The following is a 17,872-nucleotide window of genomic DNA, read 5'->3' as shown; positions in this document are numbered from 1 at the left end:
ATCCACTATCACTGAAGCCCTGTTACATTTTATTCCTTATTTTTCTGGTAGAGATTTAATTGATTCCCCTAACTCCAATGCTCCCCTCACTCCAGTCTGCTTAACAGTCCTGCCAGGTAGGTCTTCCTTAAAACACCTCCCCACTTCACCTGGTTGTTTTTTAGGTGTAAATGTCAGAATCCTCTCCACACCCCATCCTATACCTTTAATCCGTTACACTATGGCTCACTATGTTATTTTCCTTTTACCAATGTAAGAAATTTCCCTAAGCTTAAGAGCTTAAACCAGCACAGATTTATCAGCTTATGGCTGTGGAGGTCAGAGATCCAACACAGTTCTCATTGGGCTAAATTCAAGGTAGCAGCAGGATTCCTTCCTTCTAGAGGGTCTAGAAGAGAATGTTTCCTTGTTTTTTTTTTCCAGTTTCCAGAGGTAACCCACCTTCCTTAGCTTATGCCCCACGACTTCCTCCATTTTCATGGTCAGCAGCCTTTCTGAACATTGCTCTATGGCTACAACTCCCTCTGATTTTAAACTCAGCTGGGAAATGTCCTCCATTTTAAGGACCCCTGTGAATACATTCGGCCCACCTGGACAATCCAGGCTACTCACACTATTGTCTCATCTCAGGATCCCCCTGTCCCATCCTATTCAGGCATTATGGATGTGGCTGTGACACTCACCTGTGTAACATTTCCTCTCATGAGCATTTTATGGTTCAAGGCACTTATGAATGACTTTTTGTTTTTCTTCCTTAGCCTTTCTGCATTCAGTATGTCTGGTGGATTATATGAATCCTTTTTATTTGTCCCCCTGCACTAATCTTTAATAATGTATCATGGGTTTAAAATGCTAACTGATAGACAATTTAGAAGACAGAAATCCTCTAAGATTTTTGTCCTAAAATATCTGTCATGCATTTTGCCATGTACAGTAACATGTCACAGGTGGCTACCCTGTGGCTGGGGAGGGACATGATTCTGCCATCACACTCCCCTCATTCTCACCAATGTGCTGATCACCTAACCAAGGATCTATGCTCCCCGCTTCGCTCACTTCCTCCTCCTTTCCATTGACTACCCTGTTCCCATCGCTTCCTTCATTCAGCACATCAGGATTTCATGACCACATTCTTCTCTAAATGGAATGGGTATCTTGAATCTAATGTCTGACAACTCTTCTTACTGTATATGCACAAACTGACCTGCACATAACCCCGTCCAGCTCTTTATTTTCCTAGGATCTCCCAGAGGAAGCAGTTCCATGATGATGGTGATAATGATGATGATACTGACAATGATGACAGGGACCTCTCAAGGATTCTGATAAAGAGGGAATCAGTAAAGGGAGGGAATCATTGCAAAATTGCCCCAGAGACAGGCTTAAAAGTAAATAACTGCTATAGTGTTTAATGAAATTGACATATTTAACTATTTTTAAAACTTTATATCACTGAATTTAAAATTTTAACGGGAATTCTCATTCACCAGTAACCAAAATTCAACTCTAGGACCAAAGTCTAAGGATTTTGATCTTCTAACAAATTGTCCACTAGCCTTTTAAACACGTGATCCTTTTAAAAAGCTTAGTGCTGGGCTGAAAATAAGCAGGATTCATATAATCTCACCAGACACAGTGAATGTGGAAAGACTAAGGAAGAAAAACAAAAAGCCATTCATAACGTCTTGAACTTCACGTTGCTCACAGGAGAAAATGTTAGCCAAGGTGAGCGTCATATCAACATGACGCCTGAGTGGGATGGGGAAGCTGATCTTCCTCATCAGACATTTATGCTGATTTGTTAGATGCCAACACAGTTTCCTCATTGGATTTGCTTCTAACAAGTATGGAAGAATTTACGTTCTACCAAAAGCAGTCTAAACATTTTCCCCTGCTGTCAGGTCTCTGGACTGAATATCCCCACAAGAAGGACATGAATATGTTTCATAGGGAATTCTTCCTGAGAAGCAACAGGATTTTCGAGGGCAGAACCGCAGGCCCCCCATGGAGGGCTGGAGGAGGGCTAGAGGGGGCACTGGAAAAACAGCAGGAGTGAGTTCAGATACTACCGCTCAGGTCGCCAAAGACAGCATTGCTATCTCTGAGGATATGACATTCTCCCAAAAGTTCCATGAGTGAAGGTACCTGTGAACACTAAGCAGGTTGTTAAGAAACAGCAGCACATAATTTGTGTCACAGCTCAATTACAGTATGTTTTGATATTTGGAAAATAATTAGCCCATTTTCCTTTGAAACTGCAGCAGTAGCAATAGAAATAAAAAAGGCTGAGCCGTCTTGGAGACAACAATCAATAAACAATTCTAAATCTGCAGGATTCCTTGACGATATGCAAGCAATGAGCTAGATGTGTGCTGCAGATACCTCTTAGTGCAGGGCTCACTCCTGCAAAGCATAGAACTAGTTTTCTCAGCAGACAGAGGGAACCAAGTCAAGATTCCAAATCTTGAGAGATTTACTATATGGCAGGAAAGATCACACAAGTACATCCAGCCAAATATGAATAAATGTAATCAAATATTATCAAATGTGATTGGAGCACAGATGAAACAGAAATTCCTTTCACCTGGGATCTAGAGAGACTTCTCCAGAAAATGTGGCTTTGGAGATGGCCAAAGACATGGGTGGAATTTTGGCAGAACAGGATGTAAGGAATTTTAAAACTGATTCTAAAATTCATATAAAAATTCAAAGGATCCCAAATATCCAAAACAATTTTGAACAAGAAAAACAAAGTTGGAAGACTTGCACTATCTGATTTTCAGCCTTTTTTTTTTTTTTTTTTTTAAACTACAGTAATCAGAAAGTATGGTGTTGGTTTAAAACAGGAAAATAGAATAATGGAGCAGAATAGAATGTTCACAACTAAACCAACACTTATATAGACAATTGATTCTCAAAAAGGTTGCAGTGGAGAAAGGATCTTTTCAACAAGTAGTGCTGGAAGAATTAGTGATATGCAAAAAAAAAAAAATGAACTTTGATCCACACCTCACAAAATATACAAAAATTAAGTCACAATGGATCATAGATCTTAATAGGAAATCTAAAACTATAAAACAGCTAGGAGAAAAAGCATAGGCTTAAGCTTTATGACCTTGGGTTTGGCAAATATTTCTTTGCTATGACACCAAAAGTATAATCTATTTTAAAAAGAAACTGATAGAGTGAACTTTATCAAAATGAAGACTCTTCAAAGCTGTTCTAAACACTGTTAAGCAAATGAAAAGACAAGCCATAGACAGAAGCTATTTGCAGATCATATATCTGATAAAGGTCTCTCTTTGTATCTGATCCAGAATAAAGAGGTCTCAAAACTCAATAATAATGCAAACACCTGAATGAATGAATGAGGCCAGAAAACACACTTCACCAAAGATATCCAGATGGATAATAAGCATATGAAAAGATGCTGATTAAAGATGCCATTAGTCATTAGAGAAATGCTTTTGAAAACCACAGTGAGATACTAGTGCACAAATATACTAGAATGTATATGATTAGAAAGACCGACCTTACAAATTGCTGGCAAGGAAGTAGAGCAACCAGAAATGATACAAACCACGAGGAATTTACAATAGCACAACCATTTTGGAAAACTGTTTAACAGTTTCTTTAAGAAAGGTAAACACCTATCTACCATATAACCTAGATATTCCTCATCTGGTGCTTTAGAAAAGAAAAGCATATGTCCATACAAAGACTTGTAAACAAATATTCACTGCAATTTTATTTATAATAGCTCAAGTTGTAAATAACCCATGCACCCATCAAGAAGTAAATGGAGAAACAAATGATGGTCTATCCAAACACTGCTCACCATAAACTATTCAGGAAAAACTCAGCACTAAACAATACTCTGCTATAAGAAAAATAAGCTATTAATACAGCAACACAGATGACCCTCAAAATAATTACACTGAATGAAAGAAGTCAGACAACATAGAGTAGATACTGCATGAATCCATTCATACAAGGATCTTGAAAATGCAAATCAATATGTTTGATAGAAAGCAGATCAATGGTTTCCAGGGGAAGAGATGGGGAGGGAGGGACAACAAAAGGCAGGAGAAAAGTTTGTGGGTGACGTGTATGTTCACTTTCTTGAGTGTGGTCATGGTTTCTTGGGGATATACTTATGTCAAAACGTATTATGTTGTACACTTTAAATGTGTGAAAATTATTTTGCCAAGTATACCTCAAAGCTGTTTTAAGAAAAAAAGGCACTTCAGTCCTGACCCAGCTCAGCGCCTGATTGGTGTGAGATGATCAGTCCCTCAACCTGTCTGCCTAACGGGAAGGTAGAAAACCTCTCACAGAAGATAAGATATGGATTTTTCATTTGCAATGTCTGCCATGTAATAAAGAATTTCTAGACATGCAACATGTCAAGACTATATGACGGATAATATGAGAATAAGAAACATTAGACAATAGATGCAAATCCCCAGGTGATATAGGCATCAAAGTTACCAATAAAGGCTATAAAATACTTTCAATAGATTCAAGAAAATAAGGAAATGATGGGAGAATAGATAACAGGGTCAAGACTTTCACCAGAGAAATATACTGGAATGTATTTTTAAGAAAAATCAAACAGATAACTCTAGAACTGAAGCTTTCAGCTTTGGAAACAGGTAAACAGAGTTAATTAGGATCCCTTTTAAGTAAAACTTTCAGTAATGTCGGATAAAATACAACAACAAAAGTAACACAGAGCTAACTATGGAGAGAGAAGTTCCCAGGTGACAATACAAAGAGGACACTTAAGGCCAGAATGGTCATCTTGTGAGCTGATGCTATCGCACCCTGGAGGGAAGGGGTTTTAATTTGCACATAAATAGGGATACAATGTCCATTTAGGAAAAAGGGCCCATACCAGTTGTAGAAGAGTCTTCGTTTATAGAAACCTCTGCATGAGACGTAATGGAAGACTTGCCTCTTCACTGAAAGGGATACTGAAAGTTCTCCACGTGTGCACACAGGAAAGGGGTTAAAGAACCAGTTCTCTAGGAAAAAACAAACTCTCCCTTAAAAAATCTTATCTCCACGCCCCTGCTTTATATGAATGTGGACTCCAAATTGATACTCCACTTTTAATTCAGGAATTCCCAAAGCAAAAAATATAACAATTCAAGGTTGATCATATCGCCTGGAGCCTTAGGATAAGCAACACAAAATTGTTCTCTAGGGAATCTTTAAAAACCAGGCTGTAAGGGGCAATCATAGAAAAAATATTGTACTCAATAAGAGAAGCTCCCACAACTCTACACACAGACACACAACTAAAAACAGAAGGAAATGAGTGCCGCAGGGAAGAAAGAGCTAACCGTAAAACACAGGATGGTTAATATTCCAGAGCCTAAAATTATGAAACAATCTAAGAGAGAGCATAAAATAAGTATGACTCGATCATTAAAAGATAAAATGAATCATATATAACATAATGAAAAATCAGGACATCATGAAAAAGAAAACAGATCAATTTTTTAAAGAACTAAACAGAACTTATGGAGACAAAATACAGATATCATTTGGTATATAAAATTCAACGTATGGGTTAAGTAACATTTTAATCTTCAATATCTAGGGTGTTCATTAAAATTCAAAATTAATCTCTAAAGTAATTGTTTAAAAAGAGAATAAAAGTAAAGAAGTCAAAATGAAGAATGCAAAATAGGCAAGTCACTATTCTAAGTTCTTCATCTATTTTATCACTTAATGCTCACAGTCTTTGAGGTGGATAGTACCACTTTTTGTATATGAAGAAAGTGAGTCTCAAAGGGATTACGTATCCTGGTTACATGGTTAGCGAGGGAGGGAACCAAGCCCGGAGAGGCTGTCTCTAGATGCCATGCTCTTAACCATGACTGCAAGGTATATAACAGGCAGGAGAAAAGCAGAGCAAAGCAAATAGAAATCACAAAACAAGATGCCAGAAATAAAACCTCATCACTAATCACAATGCATTTAGATGAAATAAACAATGAGTTAAAAGGTTTACAGATTTCATTTGTTTACCTGAAACAAAGCAAAATTAAAACTTAAAACTGGTTGAAAGCTTAGAAGAATAACACAAAGGTCAAAAGTTAGAGCCAGAAAAAGAGACACCTGAGAAATACTAATCAACAAAAAGGGAATCACTCAAGCCTCCCTCAGATTCATCGTTACTTAAAACCCACCTTGATATGAAACTTATGAGCTCTGTGCCTGAGCAAAACACTCAATCCCCAAGAATCTTCCTTCACTCACCTGTGAATGTAAATAACGGTCCCTTCCTGCATCTGGCCAATTTGTATTGACTGCTGTGCCACGGGTACTGGTCAAGCCACCTGAGGTCCCTCAGTGAACAAATAAGGATCCTTGTCCCTGTAGGACTAAGGAGGAGCAGAACATAAACTACAGTCATAACAGTCATGTGAATTATATGGTATTCTAGAAGGTGATGGAAATAATATGATCAGGGAGAGGGGGTTCCGGAGCAGAGACAAGGGGAAGGCAGTTTCCAGTTTAAAATGAGATGGCCAGAGCTGGCCTCACTAAGGACCTTGAGAAGGGGGTACTAGTCGCTGGGCTTCCTCTAACACTGTCTCACAGCCCTGGGGGCGGGGAGTCTGCAGGCACGGTGTCAGCAGGGAAGGTTCCTTCTGAGGGCTGGGAGGGAGAGGCTGGAGCAGGCCTCTCTCCTTGGCTTGGAGATGACCATCTTCACTCCACATCTCATCACGTCATCTCCCATGTACACGTGTCTCTGTGTCCACATTGCCCCTTTTTATCAGGACACAAGTCATACTGGATTAGGGCCCACCCTAATGACCTCTTCTTAACCAATGACATCTGCAAAAACCCTATTTCCAAATGAGGTCATGTTCTGTAGTCCTGGGGGTTAGGACTTCAGCATATGAGTTGGATAGAGAACGGCCAGGGGAACAGCCCTGTGGGTGCATGTCTGATGTCCCCAAGGACCAGCAGTGAGGTCAATGTGGCTGGACCGGAGTGAACCAGGGAGAAAACCGGAGATGAGCTCAGCTTGGGGAGGGGGAGGAAAGCTGTAAAGTCACCGTAAAGACTCTCGCTTCTTCATTGAGTGAAATGAGAAGCCATTGCTGGATTTTGAGCAGAGAAGATGACACCCAGCGTCTCACTCATGCCTGACTTAGGTGATGAGGATGAAAATATTTAGGGTTTTGAGCAGATAATAGTTAGACTACATGTAGGAATTTGAGTTGATTGTGTAGTAAATGAGACTCTGGGGGGTGTTGGGTTGAGGTGGATGCATTTTGCATGTGGGATGAACAAGAAACTGTGGGGCCAAAGGGAAGAACGTGGTAGAATAATGGCCCCCAATATGTCCACGGTCCGATCCCTAGAACCTGGGAATATGTCACTGTGCAAGGCAAAAGGGACTCTGAATGTGTGACTGTCAAGGACCTTGGGATGGCAGATCACTGTGGGAAAGCAAACATCATCACGGAGTTCCTTAGAGGAGAGAGGCAGATTAGTCAGAGACAGAGATGTGAAGTGGCAGCAGAGGTCACAGTGACACAGGACCCTGTGCCAAGGAGTGTGAGAAACTCTGCAAGCTGGGAAAGGTAGGAAGACGAATCCCTCCCAAGAGCCTCGGTGTGGAACATAGCCTTGGCCACACGTTGGTTTTAGCCCACTGACATTGACTTTGCACTTCTGCACCCTAGAACAGTGAGACAATGGATGTGTGTTACTTTAAGCCACTGAGTCTGTGGTCCTTTGTTACAACAGCAAAAGGAAAGAAACTCAGGAACCAACATGAACATGAACCACAGGCTGCCTGCGTGCTGGCAGGAAGTGCTTTGTCTCTGATCCTAGGGGAGTGTCCTGTCTTCTGGCAGCATCCACAAACTACCTCATGCTAACTTGGCAGCTTGCAGGGGGTCAAATCTTAACCCTGCACAGTTCTTGATATTTAGTTAATAAAAAGGATAGTGTCATCATGGGTATTTTTCCATCTTTTAAATACTATTCAGTCTTCTAATAAAGCTACTTCTAATTGAAAGACCATTTAAATAATTTTCAATCTTAATAATAAGTAACTGTGGTTTTATTTGGTTACTTAAATTATGAATCATAATATTCACATTAGTAAAAGTTATTAAAATCAACATTCTTTAATGAAAATATCGTTTATTTTTGCATGAACATGTATTAACTACAAGAAATGTTCCATGTTTTGTTCTACGATTTATTGTTAGAGTCTTAAAGAATAATATTTTCCTCAAAAGATATTACGGTGAAGGGATTTCTTTTCGTGGAACATTTCCTACATCAAATATGGTGCATGGCTCAGGCCACTGGGAACTTAGAGATGATAGAAATTGAGAGGCATTATAAACACAGAAAAATTTTTAAAGAATTAAAAAACTGGATATGTGAAAACAGAGAATCAGAGAATATTCTGGTGAAATAAATGTATTTTTCAGCTTAAGCAAGAGACGGGGTGAATAAATCTAAAATGAAAAAAACCACCCAGAGATTAGCAGCGAGTCATGCATGCAGTGTGACTGATCAAAACCAAGTTGTTTCCAAACCAGTGTGCAGGCTTGATGCCTTCATGAATCAAGTCTGTGTGGCACCAGGCCACCTCGAATACATGTTGATGAGGTATTTATAAGCTCTTCACCATCCCAGCTCAAAGCCCACACAGGAGCCACATGACCATCACCTACACATCTGCAAAACACCCATCATGGTGAATAGCACTTTTCTTGCTCAGTAGCTGGTGGCAGGGCACTGTGAACAGACAGAGATAAAGGGACACAGAGACACAGAGGCACCTCTCCTCACCCAGCTGATAAACTTCCGTGCATTCCTGGGGACAGGATTGTCATAAAATGCACCATGGATTGATCCTCATTCTAGGAAAGGAAGGGCAGGGCTGTCCTCAGGTTTGAGCAAGGGTGGTCAGAGGATCTCAGAAGAGCTATTTCAGCACAACGAATAGAAATGTCCGCCACCGTGACCACGAGAGACAGGTCTCCTGCCATCCCGGTAGGCACTTGGGCTCCTGACAAAAGCTAGGCTCAGTAAAGGGTTGAGTAGAAGGCACAGACCTGAGGGATGCCCCAGCAAGAGACAGGAGGTAGGGCCTGGTTTATACTGCTCTGGGTGTATCCCAGCCTCATCCAAATATGAAATCAGAAATTTGCAAAACATCAGAGCTGGGATGGATCATCTACTCCAGACTCCTCACATTACAGTTAAAAATGTGGCAGCCCTGAGAGGCAAAGCAGCATGCTAAAGGCCGAGCATGGAATTGGCAGTGCCAGAAAAAACGCACCGTGCCAACCCCCATTCAAGGACGCTGACACTGAGTACGGGGCCAAGATTTCCAATGAGGGGAATGAGACAGTGTAAATACTTTGTTCCACCTAAAATCCCAAGTGTTTTTTAAAGGCACAAAAACTCACCTTAACTTGCTCTCTTCTGAGGGGGCTGCCTTCTGTCTCTCCGTCTTTCTGTCTGTCTCCATTCCTCTCTTTCAGACACAAACACACGATTTTGAGAAAGGGGACTTCCTGCCATACAAAGACAGACTTCACATCTTCAGAAAGACACTTGACAAAGCACATATCTCAGTTAAAGTCTTTGTGTGAGGTCTGGGCAACTGGCTTTTTTTTCTAGAAGTACGGTGGTTACAAAATCAGGAGATCATCATCCCCAAAGGAAGAGTTCTGGTCCGTGTTGATGAAGTTGGGGATGTCACTTTTCATGAGCCTGTTCGGCTCCTCCTCTGGCCACCTGCTGCATCTGATGGCTTCCTGGAGCCGAATATCATTGTCAAGGGCTATGGTCGGGATACCAGCTTTGGCCTTGTCCAAGTGGTCTACTTCATTGACGTTGCAGTGAAAGAGGGACCTAGATTCGTCATTGCCCTGCCAGATAACACCTTGGGCACCAGCAGTCTTCCAAATTCTGACACAAAGCTGTTCAGTCTGAATCTCTTCTCGGGAGACTCTGCATTGCTATAAAGAAAACCAAAATAAAAGATCACTCACACTCTAGCTCAGTGACCTGAAGAATCATAGTTTTTGCCATCTGCTGAGAGCAAGTCCCTGCACAGAGCATGCTGACAAGCACTGGAAGTGAGAGACATCACTTCTGAACACATACAATTAAACCCAAGGCAAAAGTCTCAAGTGAGGGCCCTTGGACCATCCTGAAAAGACATCATTCCCTGAGAATCCTCAATATTGGTGCATCGCACACCAGTGTTTCTCAGTGGGACACTCAGATCATCTTCATCAGAATTTGTTAAAGTGCTTCTTAAAATGCAGAATTCTGGGGTGCAGACCCTCAGCGTCTCCAGAGGTAGGGACCGGTAGTGTGTATTTTCATAGCCACCAAGATCACTAAACATGCTCAGGTTTAGCACCGCAGTCTATATCGGGTCACCTGAGCATCGACAATGCTGTCTCACGGGGTGGGGGGGTGTCATGTGAGTCAGGGTGCTGTCCTACCCATGTGTCTCCCCTGATTCTCAGAACTGACAGTGCAGTCCCATTTGGCAAGAAATACCACCATTTCACAATGCATACACAGGGCGCCCGACTGACAGATACAATCAGTGTTAGGAGAGGGGACAAAACTCAAGTTCCTGATCCCTTGTTTCACTTACTATGGGACAAATGATCAATTCAAGGGTAATAAATCAGTGAAAGAGTGAATAACATGACACTAATTAGTCCCACGAGTGCCAGGAAGAGCGAGCCTGGGCACACTGAGAACCATAACAGCCCATCTACTTAATTGCCATCCTTCCCAGATTTGTGTAAAGGTTACTTCCACCCAGGCAGTGACCCCTGAAGGGCAAGAATCATGTCTTAACACACTCTCAAATCCAGAACAGAACCTGACAACAATCAGGCTCTGGAGTCTGTGTTTAGCCAGTGTGGAATCTCAGCGATTTCAGCTCTTACACCTTGCCTTCCCATCCCACCCCTCACAATATGGCCCTTATGACCAGCTCTTCCGGGGCTGGGGCCACGGAACCCATTTACAGGACTGGAAGAATCTGATCATGTAAACCACCCCCCAGATTATCATCAAGAGTCACCTGCATTTCAGGGATCAGTAATCCCAGAAGCTTTGCAGTTCAGGCAGCTGAGGGATTTTTCTATCAGCTCTGTCTTCTACTGTGACTGCCTGGGTGACATCAGACAAGGAATTCTCAAAAGCCTGAGCTTTTCCTTTCAGGAATAATCTACTTAACAAATCTCACTGACCATTTAACAAATGTGATGTGAAGATCAATGATTTACACAGGAGTACAACATTCATTAGGTCGTGGATTTTGAATCTGAGAAAAATCATTTGAGAAAGATTGACAGAATATAGCTTTAATGCAAATTTAAGTATTCTTACCTTTCAGTAAATCATCTTCTTCCCCTACTTATCACTTCACCCAAGTTTAAAAGATGTTTGAGAACAGGGATGAGTGTGCCAGCAATCTGTGACCCAATAACCTAAAATGTCACCTAGGAAAAAAAGAGGAGTAACACATTTTTAAAAAGCATGGTGAGGACAGCAGGGCCACCCCCCAACTCCACACTAAGGAGCTCTGAGTAATAGCTTTCCTGCCTGCCTTGGGCATCATCTGATGTGAAAACCCACCCAGAAACCACACTGTCCAGCAGGTCTTCCGTAACACAGGCTACACTTTCTCAGAATTAAGAATTGGGTCCAGTAACCCCTTCGCTGAAGAATAAAGACAAAGGAGAACAAGACAGTTCTTCCCCTCCCCAGGGGAGAGCCCAGACCTTGGGCTGCATGCACTGCGCCCACATCCCAGGAGAAGGAAAAACTGGAGAAGGACGTCCTGCGAAACTAGGGCAGCAAAGGTAGAGATGGGAACAAATAGACCAGCTGGCCTGGGACAGCCCCCTCCGTCGCTGCCTTGGCGGCTGCCTCCGCCCCCTCAGCACATCCTGCTCACCTCAGGTGGCTAAGCTGTCAGGGAAACTGTGCTTTGCGACCTGGGGCAACAGAGGCTGCCCCCAGGCCAAGCTGCTGGGGAGATGGGAGCTAAACCACCAGCTCCCAAGCGGTAGGCCCCATACCTTCGACATCACCCCGCCACCCCCGCACCTTAACGCACCCCCGGGGCAATATGACCCTGAGAAGGGTGACCTGGGAACGAGGGGCAGCAGAGGCCGCCCCCATGTCAGGCCTCCAGAGAGATAGGAGGTTATCCTCCAGCTCACAATAGGCAGCACCCCTCTCCTCCCCACCCCCTGATCTCACCGCGCCCACCTCCCAGGAGCAACCTGACCTGGTGTGGTGTGTCAGACGAATCTTGGGCTGGAGAGGCCGTCCCCAGGCCAGGTCAGGGGAAAGGAGAAGAAGTGGCCCCATTAGGCAGCTGCGACGGCCGGCTGCCCCTGCCCCTGCCCCTCGACCTCATCGCGTCCGCCTCCCAGGAGCAAGCTGACCTGGAGACGGGCATCCGGCTTCTTGGGCAGCAGAGGACACCCCCAGGATTGGCCGCGGGGAAGAGGGGAGCAAATTGACAAGCTCCGCGCTGCAGGTCCTCTACCCCCGCCGTCGCCACCCTCGCACCTTAAAGGCACCACCCAGGGAGACCCTTCCCAGCAGGCTGAATGGGACAGGTGTGTCTGGTGATCTGGGGCAGGAGAGTCTACTCCCACACCAGGCCATCGGGGAGACGGGAGACAATCCACCAACTCCCCAAGGCATCCCCATCCCCCCGCATCAGCCACCGCTCCTGCCCCCTGACCTCACGGTGGCCGCCTCTAGGGAGCAGGCTGACCTGGAGATGGACGTCCGGCGAACTTGGGGCAACAGTGACCGCCCCCAGAACAAACCATGAGGGGAAATGGGAGCAAATGGACCGGCTTCATGGGAAAACCCGCCGCTGCTGCCACCACCCCCAACGTACCACGCCCGCCTCCCGGGGTCAGGCCGACTAGGATACACGTGTCCCGTAACCCAGGGCAACAGAGACCGCCCCCAGGACATGCCGCGGGGAAGATGGGAGCAAATGGGCCCGCTTCCCCGCTGCGGGCCCCCGACCCCCGCCACCCCTGCACCCTGACTACCCTGCCTCCCGCCCCCAGTTAGCTAAGTGGGACAGGGGTGTCCCGGGACCTGGGGCAGCAGAGGCCGCCTGCAGGCCATGCGGTGCAGACATGGAGCTAATACACAAACTACCCCGGGACAGCCTCCCTATCCCCGCAGCCACCACCTTACCAGCACCCTGACCACACCGCACCCATCTCCCAGGAACAAGCTCACCTGGAGTCGGACCTCAGGCAAATCTCCGGCGGCAGAGGTCGCCCCCAGGCCAGGCTGCGGGGGAGAGAAGAAATGGAGCAGATCCCTGGAACGGACCCCAACCCCCAGCCGCCGCCGCTGCCCCCGCCTCCCAGGAGCAAGCTCACCTGGGGACCGGCGTCCCGCCTCTAGGGCAGCGGAGGCCGCCCCCAGGCTCCCCCGCAGGGGAGAGCGGAGCAAATTGACCGGCTCCCCCCGGCAGCCCCCCTACCCCCGTGGTCCCCGCAACTTAACGGCACCGCCTCCACTCCCCACTCAGCAAGCTGAGTGGGACAGGTGTGTGCGGCGACCTGGGGCAGCAGAGGCTGCTCCCAGGCCCGGCAGCCGGGAGAAGGCAGCTATTCCACCAGTTCGCCAGGGGCAGCCCCGCTCCGCTCCCCTGCCGCTGCCGCCGCCTGCTGACCTAGCCGCCCCACCTCCCAGGAGTAAGCTTACTTGGAATCCAACATCTGGCGAATCTCCGGCAGCCAAGGACCCCGCAGGCCAGGCTGCAGGGAAGAGAAGAAATCGACCGGCTTGCCCGGGCAGCCTCCCACCCACCGCCGCCGCCGCCTCCGCCACCTCAAACCATTGCACTAGCCTCCCGGGGTCAGGGTGACTGCGAGGATGTGCACTTGCCTGAGCACCTCCCTGCACCCCTACACTCCCTGCACCTCTGCACCCCTGCCACTCTCTGTACTTCTGCACTGCCTGCACCCCCACATCCCCTGAACTGCCTTCACCCTCCACAGCCCCTGCACCCCTGCCACCACTTACACCTTTGCACTGCGTACAGTCCTGCACCCTTTTATGTCCCACACACCACCTCTTGGGCCTGTGGCAGAGTCTCTGCTGTTAGACCAATGCACAGGAACTCACATATTTGCCAGTATATGATGCATCAGTGGACGTCTGGGGTTGGCTGCAGGAAGGTACATGTTCCCTGTCACTAGCCTGGGCCACTAGGGTGATCTCTGTGAGGTCACCCAGGACGGGCTCAGAGATGCTGTTCTCTGGGAAGAGAGGAGTAGAAACCGGTCTTGAGGGCAGAGCTGTTCTCACCAGGCCGTCCACGCTTCATGTTTTACACAGGGCTTTGGAGAAGTGAAATGGATATGGCCAAGTAAGACCTGCCTGCTGTGCGCCCACCTCAGTCCTGGGCTCTGAGGCAGACCAACTGGCTCCCACCGTCAAGACACCTGAATGGGCACCTGAATAGTCCCTTGGAGTCATCCTATCAGTTCTCAGGAAGAAGTCTGGCTGCTTCCACCCCATGTCCCTCCCTCCCACTGTGCTGGCCTCAGGAAGGTTCCTTATTTGGGGAAGAAGGCAACCCACCCCCTACCCCACCCCTCACCTTTCTCTAACCCAGGCTGGTGCTTTCTCTGCCCTTCAGAGTCTGGAAAGCCATTTCTCTTCAGGTATGTCCCTTCTGAGATGGACTTGCTTCCACTCAATTCTAGGCGAGGATGCACCATGGAATGCACTGGGTAAGAGAATCAAAATAAATAGTTTTTTTCTGTGAGGTTTTCTGTTTATCTACTGGGGCTGGGCTGTGTGTAGTTTGCTACAGCCATTGGTGTGAGAGGCTAAAGCTGCCTGTGTGTCCTGGTTTTCATCCCCCCGCTGTCTTTGGGTTTTCCCTAGACACTCCTGAGATATTTACTTCTTTTAATTTTATTCCTGTTATTACACAGAGGCCGTACTGACATGGAGGTAAGGTGTTGGGGTAGCGAAAAGAGCAGGGCATCTATACTCCTGTGATTAGTTCTCATTGAGCCTGTGCCCTGAGCTGTGACCTCCACAAGTGTGTCTCTTTCCCCTCACCCCAATTTGGGTGACACAGAAGGGATTTCCCTTCCCCCAGGCTGGTTAGGCTCTGGTAAAATAATTTCTCATTTAAAAAAAAAAAACACAACACCCCCCACAATGGAAGAGAATGTTCTGGGTGTATTTCAATAGAGCTATTTTATCCTTTCCTGGCAGGAAGCATGAGGAGTTTTCCTATGATTTTCACTCTGAGAACAGTGTACGGTCCTGGAAGTAAAATGCATGTAAAAGAGCATGGGGCCCCTCTGACTGGCCCCCTGAAGTTGTCACACTCAGACTTCCCCTCGCTGAGCCTCCAGCTGGCCTCAGGGACCTGTTAAATCTGCCTACCCCCGGGTTTCTTACAAAAGCGTGTCTTTCCCTGGGAGCTGTGACTCTCCAAGCATGCCCCGCTGCCTCTCTGGGTTGGGAACAGCTTTCTCCCTCAGTTTTCTTGTGGATCTAAGAAGAGCGGTGGGTTTTCAGCTCCCTCAGCTCTGGTGTTGTTTTCAGGACAGAAGGAGCAAATTCTGAGCTCCTCACGAGCTGGACCAGAGGCTGGAAGCCTCCCCTCCTCTGCCTCTGTGCAGACAATCAGTGGCTGTGGTTCTAGCCACGTTTCTGAAGTTTTGGATTTAAACATACACATCCCAGCCCCCACAGGAGAACACAGTCCCATAAATCCCTACAGCTTCCACTGGTAACTACAGAGCTGATGAGGACACGGGTTTCGGGGCTGCAGAGGCCTGACTGCATGACTTTCTCCGTGGCCTATTAACGTGGTTGCCCTGGGCCTTGTCTGAAGTGGCTTGCTTACCGCACCTGGTACATGGGAAACATAAAATAAGTACTAGAACCTCCACTTTTTCTCCCTCTTGGGCCTTCCAACCTAAAAAGTAATAAGTGAACTCAGACGGCCTAGTCACCACAATGAGGTCAGACCAGCCTGGCTCTCCTGAGTGATGGGCAATGACTTGCACCTTAACTCGGAACAGTAGGGTAACCGCCTTCCTCTAACTGGGCCTCTCCCCACACCAGGCACGCCCTCAGCTGAGAAGGGGCCAACTCCCCCATTGAGGAGTATGCTGGTGGCTTCAGTGTGACCTGGCCCTGCCGGGACATGAACCTGCAGTGAGGTGGAGGGTCAGGAGGAGGGGGGGTCCCTGCTGGGGCAGCAGGGGGCCCGGTAGCACCCTGCACAGCCTGGTGCCTGGGGCTCCCCAACATGTCCTACGGCCCCCGGGTCGGCTCTGGTCTGGGCCACTCCATGCACCTTCCCAGTATCTTTTCATTAAGTCCCTTTTTTGCTTTTATCAGCCAGAGGTGGCTTCTGTTGCTTGTTCAGTGAAACAGTGCATCACGAAACCAGACTATTTCTAAGATCAGTAAAATACCAACTTTGGTCAGCTCGCCGGGCAGACCGTGCAGCACAAAGGCCTGCACAGGGCTGTGCAAATGCCTTACGTGAAGGGTCCTCATCATCTGTCTTCAGAAATGCAGAAGCTGGTGGTTCAGGTAAAACCTCAGGGATTGAGGAATCCAAAGCTAGTTGGTTTCAAAAACTAACGGGTCGGACCAGGCCCCTGAGCTGTGGTCAGAAGCCTGGCTCAATGTCACGCAGACTCAATGCTCTAAGTGTCCGGTGGGGCCGGTGCTGTTTCCTTTACAGGCTCTCGTTGGGGAGTCACTGTAGCCCCTTACACTCAGCAGGGAATCCAGCCCTCTTAGCCCCCACCCTGAGTGTTCCATGACACAAATCTCGGAAGTGTTTAATTTTCATCTTTGTTTAGGAGGATGAAGGTGGGGCAAGAGGAGAGATAAATTCACACTTAGTGACACCAAGTCACAGACAGTACCTCCCCCTCGGAGAGCTATGTGCTCCCACAGTGGAGGCTGGGGGGCTGGGCAGAGCCCCTCCTCTGGTCACAGAGGGACTCACTCCTCTGACTGCAACTGATGGGTTGGACAACCAATCCAGAGGGGACAGAGCATCTTTCCTGGGAATTTGGAACTGACACACAGAAATTAATTTCACTCATCTGGGGATTGGGAGGAGGGAGGGAATCAAATGAAACCAGAGCAGGAGAGAAAGTTACAAGTGAATGAGAGAGAGACAGAGAGACTGAGCTTGTGAGAGCAAATAGTGGGAAGGAAGGAAAACAATGAGGGGACAGAGGAATTCCAGCTCCTGGCTGTCTAGTGTGTCCCAGCCCATCAACGAACCTGCGGGATGGTTAACATCATTCCAGGTTTGCAGATTAGGAAACAGGCTGAAAGAGACGGCGGTTGGCTTCAGGTACACAGTTAATTTAAGTGCCACTGGACCCCTCACTTCCCACTGCCTGAAGGCACCATGATCCTCACAGGGACCCTGCTGTGCTGACGGCCCAGCACCCTGATCAAAGGGACCCTGCGGGAGTGGGAACCTCTCTGAGTGTGGAAAGTTCCCTGCACCGAGATACCATGCATCAGCCGGCTCCCGCTCACCCCAGGTTAACGTCTCCCCAGCTGTGCAGTCTCCCGACACGCTTCCCTCCCTGCCAGGCACCCCAGTCCTTACCACCGACTGTACTGCAGGAATTCAGGCACAGGGATGCCCAAAGCAACACGAGCCCACCGGCTGTACAAACAGCAGACTCCCAGCCCCACCTGGGCTCCATGGGGATAGTAGGTGTCCTCAAATTTCATGTATCTAAGGCAATCTGTTTCTTCAGCTGGAGGCTACAGAGAAAAATAAAAG

The 17,872-nt window shown here is 47.0% G+C and overlaps 1 long non-coding RNA gene across 1 annotated transcript; it reads right to left on the bottom strand.

Annotated features, from left to right (window-relative positions):
* Positions 1-14,168: 14,168 nt before the first annotated feature.
* Positions 14,169-17,381, bottom strand: LOC135322963 (uncharacterized). The gene is made up of 3 exons (XR_010384019.1): positions 17,356-17,381; positions 14,681-14,809; positions 14,169-14,336 (listed from the first exon to the last, which is right to left on the bottom strand). It is a non-coding gene; the product is annotated as an uncharacterized LOC135322963 (long non-coding RNA).
* Between the last annotated feature and the right edge of the window lie 491 nt (positions 17,382-17,872).

The sequence above is a fragment of the Camelus dromedarius genome, chromosome 15 (assembly GCF_036321535.1).
Source record: "Camelus dromedarius isolate mCamDro1 chromosome 15, mCamDro1.pat, whole genome shotgun sequence".
In the NCBI taxonomy this organism is placed as follows: domain Eukaryota; kingdom Metazoa; phylum Chordata; class Mammalia; order Artiodactyla; family Camelidae; genus Camelus; species Camelus dromedarius.
This window is presented reverse-complemented; position numbering and strand designations above follow the sequence as displayed.